This window comes from Cebus imitator, unplaced genomic scaffold, assembly GCF_001604975.1.
Source record: "Cebus imitator isolate Cc_AM_T3 unplaced genomic scaffold, Cebus_imitator-1.0 Scaffold194, whole genome shotgun sequence".
In the NCBI taxonomy this organism is placed as follows: Eukaryota; Metazoa; Chordata; class Mammalia; order Primates; family Cebidae; genus Cebus; species Cebus imitator.
This window is the reverse complement of record NW_016107509.1, coordinates 2,347,004-2,363,308: the sequence shown is the minus strand read 5'-3', so window position 1 is coordinate 2,363,308 and position 16,305 is coordinate 2,347,004. Positions and strand designations below refer to the sequence as shown.

The window sequence follows — 16,305 nt, the reverse complement described above, 5'->3', positions numbered from 1 at the left end:
TTTTTTTTTTTTTTTTTTCTGAGATGGAGTCTGTCGCCCAGGCTGAAGAGCAATGGTGTGATCTAGGCTCACTGCGACCTCCACCTCCTGGGTTCAAGCGATTCTCCTTGAGTAGCTGGGACTACAGGCACATGCCACCACACCCAACTAATTTTTGTATTTTTGGTTGAGACAGGGTTTCACCATGTTGGCCAGGATGGTCTCGATCTCTTGACCTCGTGATCCATCCACCTCAGCCTCCCAAAGTGCTAGGATTACAGGCGTGAGCCCCCACGCCCACAATGAACATCTTTTCATATCAGATATATGTTTTTACAACAGAATTTTCCTTCTCGAATTTTTATTTTTTGATGTGACTTGTTAAAATTGAAAACCAAAAATGCCCTCAAATCTTTGAAGTCCTATAGGATTGGGATAAGTAGGGATAATGAACAAATATTTTGAGTAAAACAAGCCTGATAGCAGTCATGGCAAGTAAGGGACATCCCGAAGAGGTTTTTCCAAAGTTAAAATACATTCCAAGGCCAGTCCTCTTGCCCTTCACTTAGACCCACACTCATCCTGCCCTTTGATTTGTAAATTTGCTTTGTTTCTGATTTACAGTAACCTGGAAAAAAAAATAGAAGTCTTTGAAATAATCTACTTTTTGTTATTTTCATTTTATTTTCTCACTTTATATGGTTTTTTATGTTTTTAAATAATTTCAACTTTTATTTTACATTCGGGGGTACCTGTGCAGGTTTGTTACCTGGATATACTGTGTGATGCTGAGGTTTGGGGTACAAATGACCCCACCACCCAGGTACTTCACATAGCACCCAGCAGTTAGTATTTTGGCCCTCTTCCCCAACCCCACTCCCTTTTCTAGGGGCCCTCAGTTTTTATTGCTGCCATCTTTATGTCTGTAAGTACCCAATGTTTAGCTCCCACTGATAAGTGAGGACTTGCAGTATTTGGTTTTCTGTTCCTGAGTGAATTCGCTTAGGATAATGAATGCCAGCTGCATCCATGTTGCCGCAAAGGACATACTTTCATTCTTTCTTATGGCTGCATACTATTCTGTGGTGTTTACGTACCAGGTTTTTTTAATCCAATCCACTGTTGATGGACACCTAGGTTGATTCCATATCTTTGTTTTGTTTTTTGTTTTTGTTTTTGTTTTGTACTCCCAGGCTGGAGTACAGTGGCACGGTCTCAGCTCACTGCAACCTCCATCTCCCAAGTTCAAGCAATTCTCCTCTGTCAGCCTCCTGAGTAGCTGGGATTACAGGTGTGAGCCACTGCACCTGATGAATTCCATGTCTTGCTATTTTGAATAGCACTGTGATGAACATACATGTGCATGTGTCTTTTGGTAGAATAATTTCTTTTCCTTTGGGTACATACCCAAGAATGACATGGCTGGGTCAAATGGTAGCTCTGTTTTAACTTCTTTGAGACATCTCCAAACTGCTTCCACGGCACCTGAACTAATTTACTTTCTAGCAACCGTGCATAAGCATTCTGTTTTCTCTGCAGCCTTGCCAGAATCTGTTGTGTTTTTTTTCTTTGTTTGCTTGTTTTTGCCTTTTTAGTAATAGCCATTCTGACTGGTGTGAGATGGTATTTCAATGTGGTTTTGATTTGCATTTCTCTGATGATTAGTAATGTGGAGCATTTTTTATGTTTGTTGGCCGCTTGTATGTCTTCTTTTGAGAAGTGTCTATGTCTTTTTTTACAACAGAATTTTTAATGGATATGTAGTATTCCATCGAGTCTGCCATAATGGACTCCTCCACTTGCCAACTGTTGGAAATGTGTGTCATTTCCAGTTTGTTTGTTTGTTTTATTCTAAACAGGCCTAAAATGAAGATCCTCCATTATCCTTTATTATTTCCTCAGCATAAATTGCTAAAAGTAAAATTGCCATATAATGGAGATACATAATTCACAGCTTTTGATGTATATTGCCAGCTTGCCCTCGAGAAACAGTAAACCAATTTAAGGCAGGTTGGTTTTCTAATGACTGCTATACCATGTACTGTGTATTTGGGAAAACAGAAAACAAAAAGTTCCTCTAGCCTCATGGGCCCCTCTCTGCACTTGAAACCATAGCATCTTCTCGGGCAGGTACTGAGCCTCCTGCCTCCCAGGTGCCCAGGCAGCAATTCCACGAATGCAGCTGACTGTCCTGATATGGAATAAAGATTTGTATGGCAAGAGAAACGCTTAATTTCCACTATTTTTATTAAGGGCAGCTTCTTGAGATTCTCTGAACAGGGCTAATTTCCATTTTCTGAGAACTCAATAACCCTCTCTCTCCAACACAGAAAAAAAAATCAAAACAAAATATAAACTCCTTAGAGAACTCCTCTCTGACCTCTGCAAAGATTTAATGATAGAGTGGAAGCAACGTATTAAACTACTTCAACAGCTTAACCACACAGCATACCTGTGCATTTGCCTCACACGAATCAGGGCTGCAGCTGAGTCTGTCCGAGTGAACACAGGGGCACCCCTTCATGATGCCCCTTGTTGACTTTTCTTTTTTCCAAAGTCACAAAGTTGAATCAAAACAACTCTACCAACACCTCATAATATTAGTGTGTTTCTTCACGCAGGATACCTTCGTGAAGATTTTCTGCATTTGCTTTTTCTCTGAATGATCTAAGCTGCAAGCATTCTGACGCCTGGAGATGACAGTTTTGAATGTTAAGTTTATTCTTGACATCTTCTTGTCCTTCTGTTCCTAGTCCTCTTTTTAATGATGGACCCACAGATTCCTAATATTTCTTCTAAGCTCCTTAGTCTCCCCAGAAGCCATGCTTCAGATCTTACGGTGGCTGTTATTTGGGAGGTGGTCAGAGGAAGGGCTGCCCTCCACTGACAGCATGGTACAGATGCTCACCTGGCCGGCTGCATTTCCTGGCCTGCACATCGAAGGCATCCTTCACAGCTGCTTCAATAATGTCGAAGGGCGTATACTTTACTCAGCGGGGGGCACAGTCTGGTGAAAAATAAATGGGCTTGCAGTTAAGACTTGATCATCACGGATCATCATGGGCCCTGTAGAGCATAGATGTTATATGGGGGCAGCAGTTCTAATATTTTTAGATTAGAAGAGGAAACAATGAAAGGCAAAATGTGACTTTTACAGTGTGAGGCTTTAGACAAGATGCAATACTTAGGTGTGGCTTCTGTCTACCTCTCGCCTGTGTGTGCTAGTGGTCCCTCAAAATCCCAGCTTAGATGTGGCCCACGGTGGCAACTCTGGTGTCTCTCCAATGCAGCAAATTTCTGGCTCTGAGAACCACTGCCTGCTCCACTGCTATGACTCTGCAGTACCTAATTTAAACTCCCTTGACTTTCAATGCGCAGGAGACTCTCATTGACCCAACTTATTTTTTTTTCTCTTGTGAAGCAACTCAGAGTTTGTGGGCTCAAGGCTGGACCTCACTGTGGTCTGGTCAGCTGGAGTCAGAAACTATAAGGGAGAAGTGGTTCCTATTAGGCCAACTCTTCCATGTGGGAGGGATTTGAGAGGAGTCGCCTTACTTAGAAAGTACTTGTGCTGCCAGAAAGGCCTCCATCTATGAATTAATATTCTAGCAGGGAGGAGAGGAAAAGAAATTTGAATAACCCAGACAGCCCAAGCGGGAACTGGATCTGCCCCACACGAGTTCTCCACGAAAGAGGGGTAGAAGGAGATGGGTTTTACAGAGACAAGCGCCTTCTCCAAGTGAGAGGTTCCACCCGGAGTCTCACAAACCTTAGCAGTGCCTGGACTGTCTTCACACTGAAGTGCCTGCTCATCTGAAAAGCCAGGAAGCAAGCACAGGCTCCCCACGGGGAATCTCCAGACACAAAGGGATCCCTCCTCTCACCCATCCCTGCATTGTCTTCCAGAACATCTGGAGGTGTGTGCCTGGGAGGAGGGCAGAGCTGAACCTGACTCACCTGAAGAGCTGGGCGGCAAGGCTGCTGTGCAGGCAGCAGTTTTCATTCCCCTGGAGTGCTCACTCTTCAGGAGACAACTGAGACCCCTCCTCCTTTTCTTCCTCATCCCTTTGGTGCCTTCTTTGCAGAGAAGCAGCTTACAGCTCCCTCTCAATGGCGGGGCCTCAGCTGATTTGCCCTTGCACTTACGGGAGCTCTGAGATAACGAGCTGGCTGCAAAGCTTAAGGAATCATCAGAAATGGAGGCTCAAAATCCTTCCTGAGTAGCCAGACTGACTGCTAGATGCCTCAGCACACTGGGAGCGACGCTAGGCTGAAGGCAGTTCTGAGGTTTAGGGCACAGGGGCAGGGTAGATGTCTGGTCCTCGTGGACTTTTCCAGGCCGTCCTTTTTTTCACCAAATAGTACACACTGGGCATGGCCCATGGCACCATCAGGGAAAGCACACCCTCTCCCCACTGCTGGGAGCCCTGCATCTCCACCATTAAGTCTCCCAAGGTGAACCAAGGCCTGCAGATATAGCTCTCAGAGCCCCACAGGTCCATGCCCTGTGCAGAGATCTTCCGCCCCCACTGTGGTCAGCCATCGGCTGCTCTGCCAACCACAGCAATCTTCAGCTGAGGCTGTGTAGGGAAGAGGCTGTGGGGCAGAGGCCAAGCTGTGGACTTAGATAGCCCGGGTTCAAATCCTTGTTCTGTGTCATAGGGAAGTCACTTAGCCTGTTTCCTTACCTGTAGAAATGGCTAAAATACCATCCCTTCAGAATTAAAGGATTAAATTCTGCCCAGATTAAAGGAGATAATGGGTGCAAATGGCTTCACACAGATAGTGCTTGGTGTAGTTAGGCTGAATCAGCAGCTCTCATTCATCATTCATTTATCCACACACACACATTATCGTAGGCACTTTCTATGTGGCAGGCACTGGGCTAGGTGCTAGGATGCGGAGAAATCAGACAAATAAACAATTACTTTTACTGCAGTACACAGAAGCACTGAGTGTGGTGCAAATATATGAAAAAGACTTCTAATTCAGGTTGGGGAAGGAAACCAAGGAATGCTTCCAAGAGGAGGTGGGAGGAGTAAGCCAGGAGAAGAGGGTTGGTGGGAGAAAAGGGCATTCTTGGCAGAGGGAGCAGCATGTTCCAAAGCCCAGGGGGTTATGAGAGTCTCCTGTGCTGCGACCCACAAGGCCACAGCCCTGGCTGCCACCTAACATCACGGGAGCTGATTGTTTTCTCTGCGAATTTGAAGGTCGGCAGTGTATCCGTGCATACGATTTCTGATATCAACACACATAGAATGCTATTAGGTTCAAATGCTTCCAAACCAGTGCCTCACAGAGGAAGCCCTTGCTGACAGTGGACATCTGTGGCCTAGAGGAATCCAGTACCGGTGATGGGGACCTGGTTTTAAATTTAATAACCTTTTTACTCTCCGGAGGATAGTTTCTGTTCAGGCTTGCCGCCCTCAGAGTCACGTTAATTTGCACACAGCATAGACACTCAGGTTTGTTTTTACCTAGAGCAGGTGATAATAAATAGATGAGGCCGAAAAATTCTAATTGGCTAAAGGTAGTTAGACTGAAGGAGAAAATACAAGTAAAAATCCTTACAAGCTACCCAGTTTCATGTGTTACCAGGTGATGCCTCCAGCTGGAGCACTCCAGCCAAGTCATTCAGGATAACAGACAGGCTGAAGTTTCAATGACTCATCTTTGCAATAGCAGGGTCAAGACCAGAGGTTAAGAGACATGTTTTAATTTAATAAACCATCTGTAAGAAACGCAAGGTTTTCAGTTTAGCGTCTTTGGCTTCCCTATCTAAATACATTTACATTAAGGCCCAGCACATCTCTCATTAAAATCTAAATTGTATTCAAGACTCACATACAAAGAATGGCACTGAGTTTTGTGAAGACCTAGCCCACTAGTTCCTATTTGAAAGCTCTTTAACTCTTCCCTCTCCGATACACCATTTTCCATTTTTCACCAGGGTGGCAGTAACCTTGCTATGAATATAACTAGGGCTCATTTCTCCTCCCAGCAGATTTAACTGTCACTTCATAAAAATAGTCAGAAATCTTCAAATGATTCATCCCATCAGCAGCATAACAATAGCTTAGAAACATGCTAGATTCTCAGACATAGCTCTTACATGTCAGAGAACAAGAAGAAAAAAATGCACCATATAGCCAATTAAGTCTACTTATAGAATACTAACTCCAGGGCTCCACTGTCCACCAGCAGTTTTCAACCCTGGATGCACATTAAGATCACCTAGGAAAGATTCAAGTCCACTAAAGGGATGGAATAACTAAAAGCAGTGAATTCTCCAGAATGATTTAGAACTATCCACCAAGTGCAACTGATACCATTTGAACTAGGTCTGTACGTTAGTGAACGGTATTGTATCAGTGTTAACATCCGGGCTTTGATAGCCGCGCTGTGGTTACGTAAGATGTTAACATTTGGAAAAGCCGGGGGAAGTATACACAGGACTGCTTTGTACTATTTCACATCTTTTTTTGGAAGTCTGAAATTATTTCAAATGAAAAGTTAAAAAAAAAATTTTTTTAAAGAAAGTAACTGGAAAAAAAAAATACCCAGGAAGCCTTTAAAAAATACCAGCGCCTCGGCCCCCTCCTCAGACCAATTAAATGGAATCACTGGGTACAGAGCCTGGGTTTCAGTATTTTTAAAACCTCTCCAGTGATTTTACTGTGTAGCTAGAATTGAAAACACTGTTCTGGTGAGGTTAAGGGTGGGTGAAGTGATTCTGATTCCAATTTTTCCAATTTTGTCATACTCTGCTCTATGACTTCAGGCAGGTCAATGAACCTCACTAAGCTTCAGTGGCCTTATCTGTTAAATGGGGAGACTAGGCTGTAGCTGAGTGTATTGATCGTGTGACAGCGAACAGAAAGTGCAGATAGAAGAGGCTTTATACAGTTCCAAGAACTGTAGAAGCAGGAGGTGTTGGTGAGTCATTTCCCGTAAAGAGAGGCCTTAACGCTTAAGAGCCCAGTACCTTTAGAATACAATGACATGGGCCAGGCCTGGTGGCTCACACCTGTAATCCCAGCACTTTGGGAGGCCGAGGCAGGCGGATCACCTGGGGTCAGTAGATCCAAACCATCCTGGCCAACATGGTGAAACCCCGTCTCTACTAAAACTACAAAAATTAGCTGGGCATGGTGGTGTGCGCCTGTAGTCCCAGCTACTAGGGAGGCTGAGGCAGGAGAATTGCTTGAACCCCAGAGATGGAGGTTGCAGTGAGCCAAGATCACGCCACCACACACCAGCCTGGGCAACAGAGTGAGACTCTGTCTCAAAAAAAAAAAAGAGAAAAAAGAAAAAAATGCAATGACATGCCAGTAAATTAATAGGGGTAGCTTAGCGGTCAAAAGGCGGGCACTTTCACTATAACCAGGGCTTCCTTTCCTTTGGTCATCTCAGCCCAACCTTGCCTCGCATCTCTGCAGCAACAAGGACATCTGTCCTTGGACCACACACCATCAGATTTCACCATCTAGGTTTTTCCTTTTCTATACTGACTTATGACCTAAAGGAGGAGGATGATCTCTATCTATTAAAAAGAACTATCTTCGATTTGTTCCTGTAACCACTTCATCTATAATAATGGTTCTTAAACTGTAGCATGCACTAGAATCACCGGAAGGGTTGAGAAAATAAATATCGCCCAGAAATGTTCATAGCAGCAATATTCCTGCTATGGTTTGAATGCCCCTCCAAAATTCATGTTGAAACTTAATCCCCAAGTTGAGAGGTGGGGCCTTTGAGAGGTGACTGAATCGTAAAGGCCCTGCCTCATGAATGCGTTAATCCATTCATGGATTAATGGGTTGATGAAACAATAGATTATTCAGGGAGGGAGACTGGTGGCTTTACAAGAGGAAGGAAGACCTGAGATAGCAGGTGGCGCCCTCAGCACCCTTGATGCCCTGCACTAACTCAGGACTCTTCACAGCGTCCCCAAGCACCAGCAGGTTCTCAGCAGATGCGTCCCTCCACCCCAACCTTGGACTTCTCTGCCTCCATAACTGTAAGAAATAAATTCCTTTTCTTTATAAATTACCCAGTTTCGGGTATTCTGATATAAGCAACAGAAAATGGACTAAGACAATTTCTAACAGCCAAAAGGTAGAAAAACCCGTGTCCACCAACTCATAAATATATATACAAAGTGTGGTATATCCAAATAATGGGACATTATTTGGCCATAAAAGGAATGAAGTACGAATACCTCCTGTAACATAAATGAGCCTTGAAAACACTATGCTCAGTGAAAGAAGCCAGACACAAAGGTCTATATTGTATTTTTCTTTTCTTTACTATTTTTTTTTCTATTTCTTCCTGGTTCAATTTTGGGAAACTATGTGAAATGGAAATTTACCCATTTCCTCTAGATTTTCTTATTTATTTATTTATTTTATTTTACTTTAAGTTCCAGGATACATGCGCAGAACGTGCAGGTTTGTTACATAGGTACACATGTGCCATGGTGGTTTGCTGTACCTATCAACACATCATCTAGGTTTTAAGCCCCACATGCATTAGGTATTTATACTAGCGCTATTCCGCCCCTTGCCCCCCACCCATCGACAGATCCCAGTGTGTGATGTTCCCCTCCCTGTGTCCATGTATTCTCTTTGTTCAACTCCCACTTATGAGTGAGAACATGCAGTGTTTGGTTTTCTGTTCTTGTGTTAGTTTGCTGAGAATGATGGTTTCCAGCTTCATCCATGTCCCTGCAAAGGACATGAACTCATCGTTTTTTATGGCTGCATAGTATTCCATGGTGTATATGTGCCACATTTTCTTCATCCAATCTATCATTGATGAGCATTTGGGTTGGTTCCAAGTCTTTGCTTTTGTGCTTTGCTATATAGTGCTGCAATAAACATATGTGTTCATGTGTCTTTATAGTACAATGATTTATAACCCTTTCAGTATATACTCAGTAATGGGATTGCTAGATCAAATGTTATTTCTGGTTCTACATCCTTGAGGAATCACCAGACTGTCTTCCACAATGGTTGATCTAATTTGTACTCCCACCAACAGTGTAAAATCATCCCTATTTCTCCACGGCCTCACCAGTATCTGTTGTTTCCTGACTTTTTAATGATCGCCATTCTAATTGGTGTGAGATGGTACCTTGTTGTGATTTTGATTTGCTTTTCTCTAATGACCAGTGATGATGAATTTTCTTTCATCTGTTTGTTGACTGTATAAATGACTTCTTTTGAGAAGTGTCTTTTCATATCTTTTGCCCACTTTTTGATGAGGCTGTTTTATTCTTGGAAATTTGTTTAAGTTCCTTGTAGATTCTGGATATTAGCTCTTTGTCAGACGGATAGTTTGCAAAAATTTTCTCCCATTCTGTAGGTTGCCTGTTCACTCTGATGATAGTTTATTTTGCTGTGCAGGTATTTTTCTATTTATACAGAATGTCCAGAATAAGCAAATACACAGAGACAGAAAGTACATTCGTGACTGCTAGGACTGGGGAACATGGTGGGAGAGGAGGGGATACCTAAAGAGTACAGGGTTTCCTTATGAGGTAATGAAAATGTTTTAAAACTGATTGTGTTCATAATTGCATAAATCTGTGAATACAGTAAAAACCATTAAAGTGTACACTTTAAATGAGTTAATTGTGCGGTATGTGAATTACATCTCAATAAACCTGCCAAAATTTATTTCAAAGTGTATCTTCTCAAAAAAAACCCCACATATTGCTGGGCCCCAACCCCAGAGTTTCTGATTCAGTATATCTAGGGAAGAATCCAAAAATTCACATTTCTAACAAATTTCCAGGTGACACTGATGCTGCTGGTTCTGAGGACCACACATTGAGAACCACAGATCTACAGTATTCTTAGTCTGATTGCCTAATAAAATGCAGGGGGGCTCTGTGCATATCTTCTGGGTCTCTGGAGAGCTGCATTCCCCTTTTTGCTTTTATTTTCTTTTACTGAGATGGTCACAGCATGAGGAAGTAAAGTCTTCTAATTTATTTCTTGTAAGGGCAATAGACGCTCAATGCAAGACATACCCCTGAACACAGGGTCCACATTGGTAAGTGGCTTTCTCACGGTGTTGAAAAGAATTCCTCATGGCATTGATGTGACCAGCTTGGACACAAAAAGTATCCAAGAGTCTTTTCTAAACCTTTATCTTGACTGTAATTTGGAGTTAACTTATTCTTTAACTGAGGAGACCTCATTAGGTATCTTGCATTAAAATCCGTAATACTGTTATATATGCACATCTATTATCCCACAATTTCCTTTCTACAAATGTATTCTGAAGGAAGTAATAAGGATATGTGCAAAGATTTAATTGTAAGGACATTCAACATAAATGTATTCAATAGCAAAAATTTAGAAACCACTTAAATGTTTAATCACAAGAGATCAAATAAAATGATGCATCTGTTGCATGTCATTTTCTGAATAAACCTTTTACTTTAGAACCACCTTAGACTCACAGAGTCACTGTGAAGCCAGCATAGAGAGTTTCCATATGCCCCACACCCAGTTCCCCTATTATTAACATCTTACATTAGTATGGTATATTTGGCACAATTAATGAACCAATACTGATAAATTATGATTAATTAAACCACACACTTTATTCAGATTTCCTTACTTTTTACCAAATATCTTATTTGTATTCCATCCAGGATACCACATGACATTTTGTCACCATGTCCCCTAAACTCCTCTTGACTGTGACTGTTTCTCAGATATTTTTTGTTTTCAGTGACCTTGAGAGTTTGGAAAAGTACCAGTCAGGTATTTTGTAGAATATCACTCCACTTGGCTTCGTCCAATGTTCTTCCCTTAATTAAACCAGGGTCATGTATTCTGGGAGGAAGATCAGAGGCAAAGTGCCATCGTTATCACATCATATCAGAGATACACACTATCAACATGACTTGTCACTGTCAATGTCGACTTTGATCACTTGGCAGAGTTACTGTTTTTCAGGTGTTTCCACTGTAAGTTTACTCTTTCTTTTTGCTCCTTTCATACTGTACTGTTTGGAAGAAAGTCACTATGCACAGTGCACACTTCAGGAGTGGGAGTTTATGTTTCTTCCCCTTAAGGGCAGGACAACTACATGAATTATTTTGAATTCTTCTGCACAAGAGACTTGTCTCTACTCCCACATTTATTTAAATATTCAATCATTTATGTCAGTATGGACTCATGAATACTTATGTTGCATGTTGGGTTATAAGTCAGTACCACTTTATTTTGTTCCTCAAATTTTTTCATTTTTGTCCACTGGGAGCTCTTTCACTTGGCTCCTGTATTCCTTGGCATATTCTCACGCTGTGAGTTTTGCGTACGTTTCACACTCTCTTACTTTCTGGCACTACAAGATGCTGCAGGCTCATCTTGTATATATCTTTTCTGTTTGCTTGTTTTTTGTTTTCTTAGAGACAGGCTCTTGCTCTGCTGCCCAGGTTGGAGTGCAGCAGTGGCACCATCATAGCTCACAATTAACCTTGAACTCCTAGGCTCAAGAGATCCTCCCACCTCTGTTTCCTGAGTAGCTGGGACTACAGGTGTGCGCCACCACATCTGGCTAATTTTTAAAAACTTTTTGTAGAGATAAGATCTCATTAGGTTGCTCAGGCTGGTCTCTAACTTCTAGCCTCAAACCATCCTCCCACCACAGCCTCCCAAAATGCTGAGATTACAGGCATGAGCCACCATGCCCAGCCTCATCTTGTATATTTCTTGCCACAGTTCTAGAAACAGCTGTTTCTCCAATTTTTTCCTTTGTTTGGAGAATGATATTAGACATTGGAAACCAAGATTTGGGCACTAGGTGTGCTCGTTCTTACTAGATTGTATTCAATAAAATTTTAGTACGCCATTGAAAATTGTGTTGTAAAAGACATTTAATGTCTACCAAGTATTTAGAGAAAAATGTAATTTACAAAACAGTATAATTTCATAAATTCTTTCACATACAGAGAAGAAAATACACTAAAATACGAACAATGGTTATCTCTAGGCATTCGATGACAGGTTACTGTATTAGGCTGTTTTTGCATTGCTATGAAGCAATATCTGGCCAGACGTGGTGGCTCATGCCTGTAATCCCAACACTTTGAGAGGGCAAGGTGGGAAAATCACTTGAGCACAGGAGTTTGAGACCAGCCTGGGCAACATGGCAAAACTCTTTCTCTAAATAACAACAACCACAACAACAATAATAAAAGAAATGCCTAAGACGGGATAATTTATAAGAAAAGAGGTTTTATTGGCTTATTGTTCTGCAGGATGTACAAGAAGGCTAGCAGCATCTGCTTCTGGGGAGGGCTCAGGAAGTTTCCACCATGGCGGAAGGCAAAGTGGGAGCAGGCACATCACATAGTGAAAGCATGAGCAAGGGAGAGAGAAAGTGCCACACACTTTTAAACAACCAGATCCCAAGAGAATTCATTCACTATCTCGAGGACAGCACCAAAAGGATGGTGCCAAACCATTCATGAGAAACTGCACGCATGATCCAATCACCTCCCACCTGGCCCAACCTCCAACATTGGGAATTAATTTCAACATGAGATTTGAGTGGGGACACAGATCCTAACTGTATGGGTAATTTATTTTCTTTGTTTTGCATAACTACAATTTCAATGTTTCTATAACACACATGTATTCATTGATAATATGAAAAGAAAATGAGCTTAGGAAGCTCTTGTGACTGACCCAAAGTCACAGAGGCTCTATTGGCAGAGCTAGGATCAGAGTCTGAAGCTGGAAGATTCCATTCTTGCCTTGCTCCCACAGCATGAGGCTCATCATATATCCCAAAGAGTATCACTGAGGGCAGCCTTGGGAGCAGACATGCATTGAGGGAGGTGGGTTAAGATCTCTGACATCCCTTACCACTGAGAAGATTATGGTATAATCCCCACTCCCTAAATAAACAAAAACAGTACTAAATTATAAAACACAAAATTTATATAAATGCTGAAATTAAAAGAAATGCTGAAATTAAAAGATTTATCCAAAAATTTTTTTAATTGTAAAATGCTAGAGACATCTATTGAACCTCAAACTTTCACACTTTTAAAAACTGTTGTAGTGTGGTTAGAAAAGCATGATGAAGTAATCATGCTGACTGGGACACAGCAGTGCAGGTCTGGTCCCCCAGTTTTACCACCCATGCTCCTGATTTTCACAGATGATTTCCAGGGAGCACACACTGCACCTCCCACCTGCAGAGAAAAGGAGGCCCTAGGTAGTGAGACAAATACCGGCTGCATTATTCTTTAGGAGGGCTGGAGATAATTCAGTTTTCTCTGGAATTCAGATGGAAGGTCTCTGAAGATGATTCTCCAAGGTCTATGACTATAGGGTTCTTGTTAATGTGAAGAATGAGAAAACCTTTCATTAATTTTACAACTAAAAACCACACTGAAAAAAAAAAAGAAACAACAACAAAAAAACCACACTGGATATTCCATTGTATCTGTTAGACCAGTTAAAATGAATAAAGTAACATACCTCTACACTGGAGTAGAAGTAAGGCTTCTAGTTATTGATTCACTTATTGGCAATGTAGAGTAAGATATCTTGCAAGAATTTATGGAGGAGTTAATTTATACACTTGTTGTTTGTTTGTTTATATATACACATATCCATACAAGAATGTTTATGGTAGCTTTATTTGTAATAGCCCCAACCTGAAAATAATTCAAACGTCTGTCAACAGGAAAATGAAAAACAAATTGTGGTAGAATTATTCTCTTTTAGTTATCTATTGCTGCATAAACTACAACAAAACTCAAAGGCGTACACAATAATTTGTTATTTCTCACAATTCCGTGGGCTTGGTGTGTGGAGCTGGGCAGTATTCTGTTCCACATGGTGTTGCCCATGGTTATACATGGGGCTACATTCAGCCAACCGTCTGGCGGGGCCTGGGATATCTAAGGTGGGTTCTTTCCTATGTCTGTCATCTCAGCTGGGTGACTAGAACGGCTGGTAGCTGGGTGAGCCTCTCTCTCCACATTGTCTCTCATGATTCTGTAGTCTAGCTGAATTTCAAGAGCAGCCATTGGTCTTATTAGCAATAACTTTTTCTTGGCACTTACTGTAACCCAGATACATTAATTATATTGTTTCATTTAAACCTCAAAAAAGTGACTGGAGGTGCATAAAACTATTATGCTTTACAGTAGACTAATATGAAGCTCAGAAACAACAAATGTCAAATCTAAGTTCAACAGCTAATTAAGCTGCAGGTACCAATTAACCAGGAGTAGGAAGTAGAGCTGGAGTTCCAATTCAGATCTGTCCCACTCCAACGGGCCTAACTAGCTGTCAATATACAGTTGGTCAGTGGCCTAAGACAGCACTAATTTGATTTCCAAGCAAGAGAGCAGCTCCCAGAACAAAGGGACAAATATGTCCCAGGTACCTTCATGCTCAGTAAACTCAATACATCCCCTAGGATTAGGGTCCTTGCTGCTCTATGACTGTGCAAAGCCCATCTCAATGGGGTCATTTGCCACTTTCTATATTCAGCCAAAGGCTCTACCTTCCAAGCTTAACGTTTTTCTTCCCCTAGCTGAGTATTAGGCAATGGCTGTCATGAGTAGATTTTAGTGTGCATGAGTAAATATCTCAGTCCTGCTGAGTTGGTAAGTGTTCATCTGACCAATTATACTTCCATTGTTTGTTGTGTGTTCACTAGGTGCCTTTTACTATTCTAGGAGCTGGGATACAGCCATGAACAAAGATGATACTCTCTGGCCTCAGTCAAGGAGCTTACTATGTTTGGCAGGGGTAGGAGAGGAAAGGAGCATGAAGATGGACAAAAACAATGTCAGACAGTGGTAAGTGGTAAGTAAGTGGTTAGGATAGAGTATACCTGGGTGGTTTAGAGGGTGCTGTTTTCCATTGACTAGTCATAGAAGGCATCTCATAAGGTAACACTTGACACCTTCAGGCACCCAAGAGTGAAGAACTTCAGGCATAAAAATACCAGAGTCCAACAGCTGGGTGCGATGGCTCACATCTGTAATCTCAGCACTTTGGGAGGCCGAGGTGGGTGGATCACCTGAGGTCGGAAACTCGAGACCAGATTGACCAACATGGTGAAACCCCATCTCTACTAAAAATACAAAAATTAGCTGGGTGTGGTGGCAGACGCCTGTAATCCCAGCTAATCAGGAGGCTAAGGCAGGAGAATTGCTTGAACCGGGGAGGCAGAGGTTGCAGTGAGCACCATTGTACTCCAGCCTGGGCAACAAGAATGAGACTCTGTCTCAAAACAAAACAAAACAAAACAAAAAATCCCAACAACAACAGAACAAACAAACAAGAAACAGCAGAGTCCAGTGTAACTAGAATGGTGTAAAAGAAAAGTAGTAGATGAGGTTAGAGTTGAAACAAAATATAGGGCCTTGCAGGCTATGGAAAACGTGTTTGAGTTTACAATAGTCCCCACATATCCATAGATGTATATGTTCCAAGACCCCCAGTGGATGCCTGAAACTACAGATAGTAATGAACCCAATTGCTATCAATTGGAGGACATGTCTGTTCATGTCCTCTACCCACAAATTTAATACCTTTCCATCTTAACTAAGCGCTTATCACACACTGTGGCTGTAACTTGTGCTGTTTGAAGTGTAACACCAAAACTAGCACACATTTCTTTTTCCTTCTTCACAGTTTCACTGATAGAAAACTCAGTGTTACTATATATCTTAGCAACCTTAGCATACTATGTTTTTTCTCTTTCCTTATTAAGCCAATAACTTTCACCTTTTTACTTAAAGGAAGCACTTTATGGCTTCTGTTTGGCATATCTGAATTGTCAGCGTCACAACTTTTCTGCTGTAGGGCCATTATACAGTAAAATAAGGTGACTTGAACACAAGCACTGTGATATCTTGACAGTAGATTTGACAACTGAGAGGGGTGACTAATGGATGAGTAGCGCAGTGAGTGTGGATCCACTAGACAAGGGATGATTTACAACACAGGACGCAGCAGAAAGGGGCTAGATTTCATCATGCTACTCAAAATGGAACACACTTAAAACTTCTGAATTTATTATTTCTGGAATTTTCCATCTAATACTTTCAGACCACAATTGACTGCAGGTAAGTAAAATCTTGGAAAACAAAAATGCAGATAAAGAGGGACTACTGTATTTGAAGTGAGATAGGAAGCCACTAGTTTTTAGCAGAGTCATCACAATCCAGCCTATGATTTAAAAGGATCATTTTGACTGCTGTGTGAGAGAAAAGTTAGAAGCAGGAAGACCAATTGAGAGGTTATTGCAAAAGTCTGGGGAATCATGGCATGG

The 16,305-nt window shown here is 41.7% G+C and overlaps 1 long non-coding RNA gene across 1 annotated transcript; it reads right to left on the bottom strand.

The window, feature by feature from the left end:
* Positions 1-314: 314 nt before the first annotated feature.
* Positions 315-6,863, bottom strand: LOC108316924. The gene is made up of 3 exons (XR_001830509.2): positions 3,937-6,863; positions 2,888-2,986; positions 315-607 (listed from the first exon to the last, which is right to left on the bottom strand). It is a non-coding gene; the product is annotated as an uncharacterized LOC108316924 (long non-coding RNA).
* Between the last annotated feature and the right edge of the window lie 9,442 nt (positions 6,864-16,305).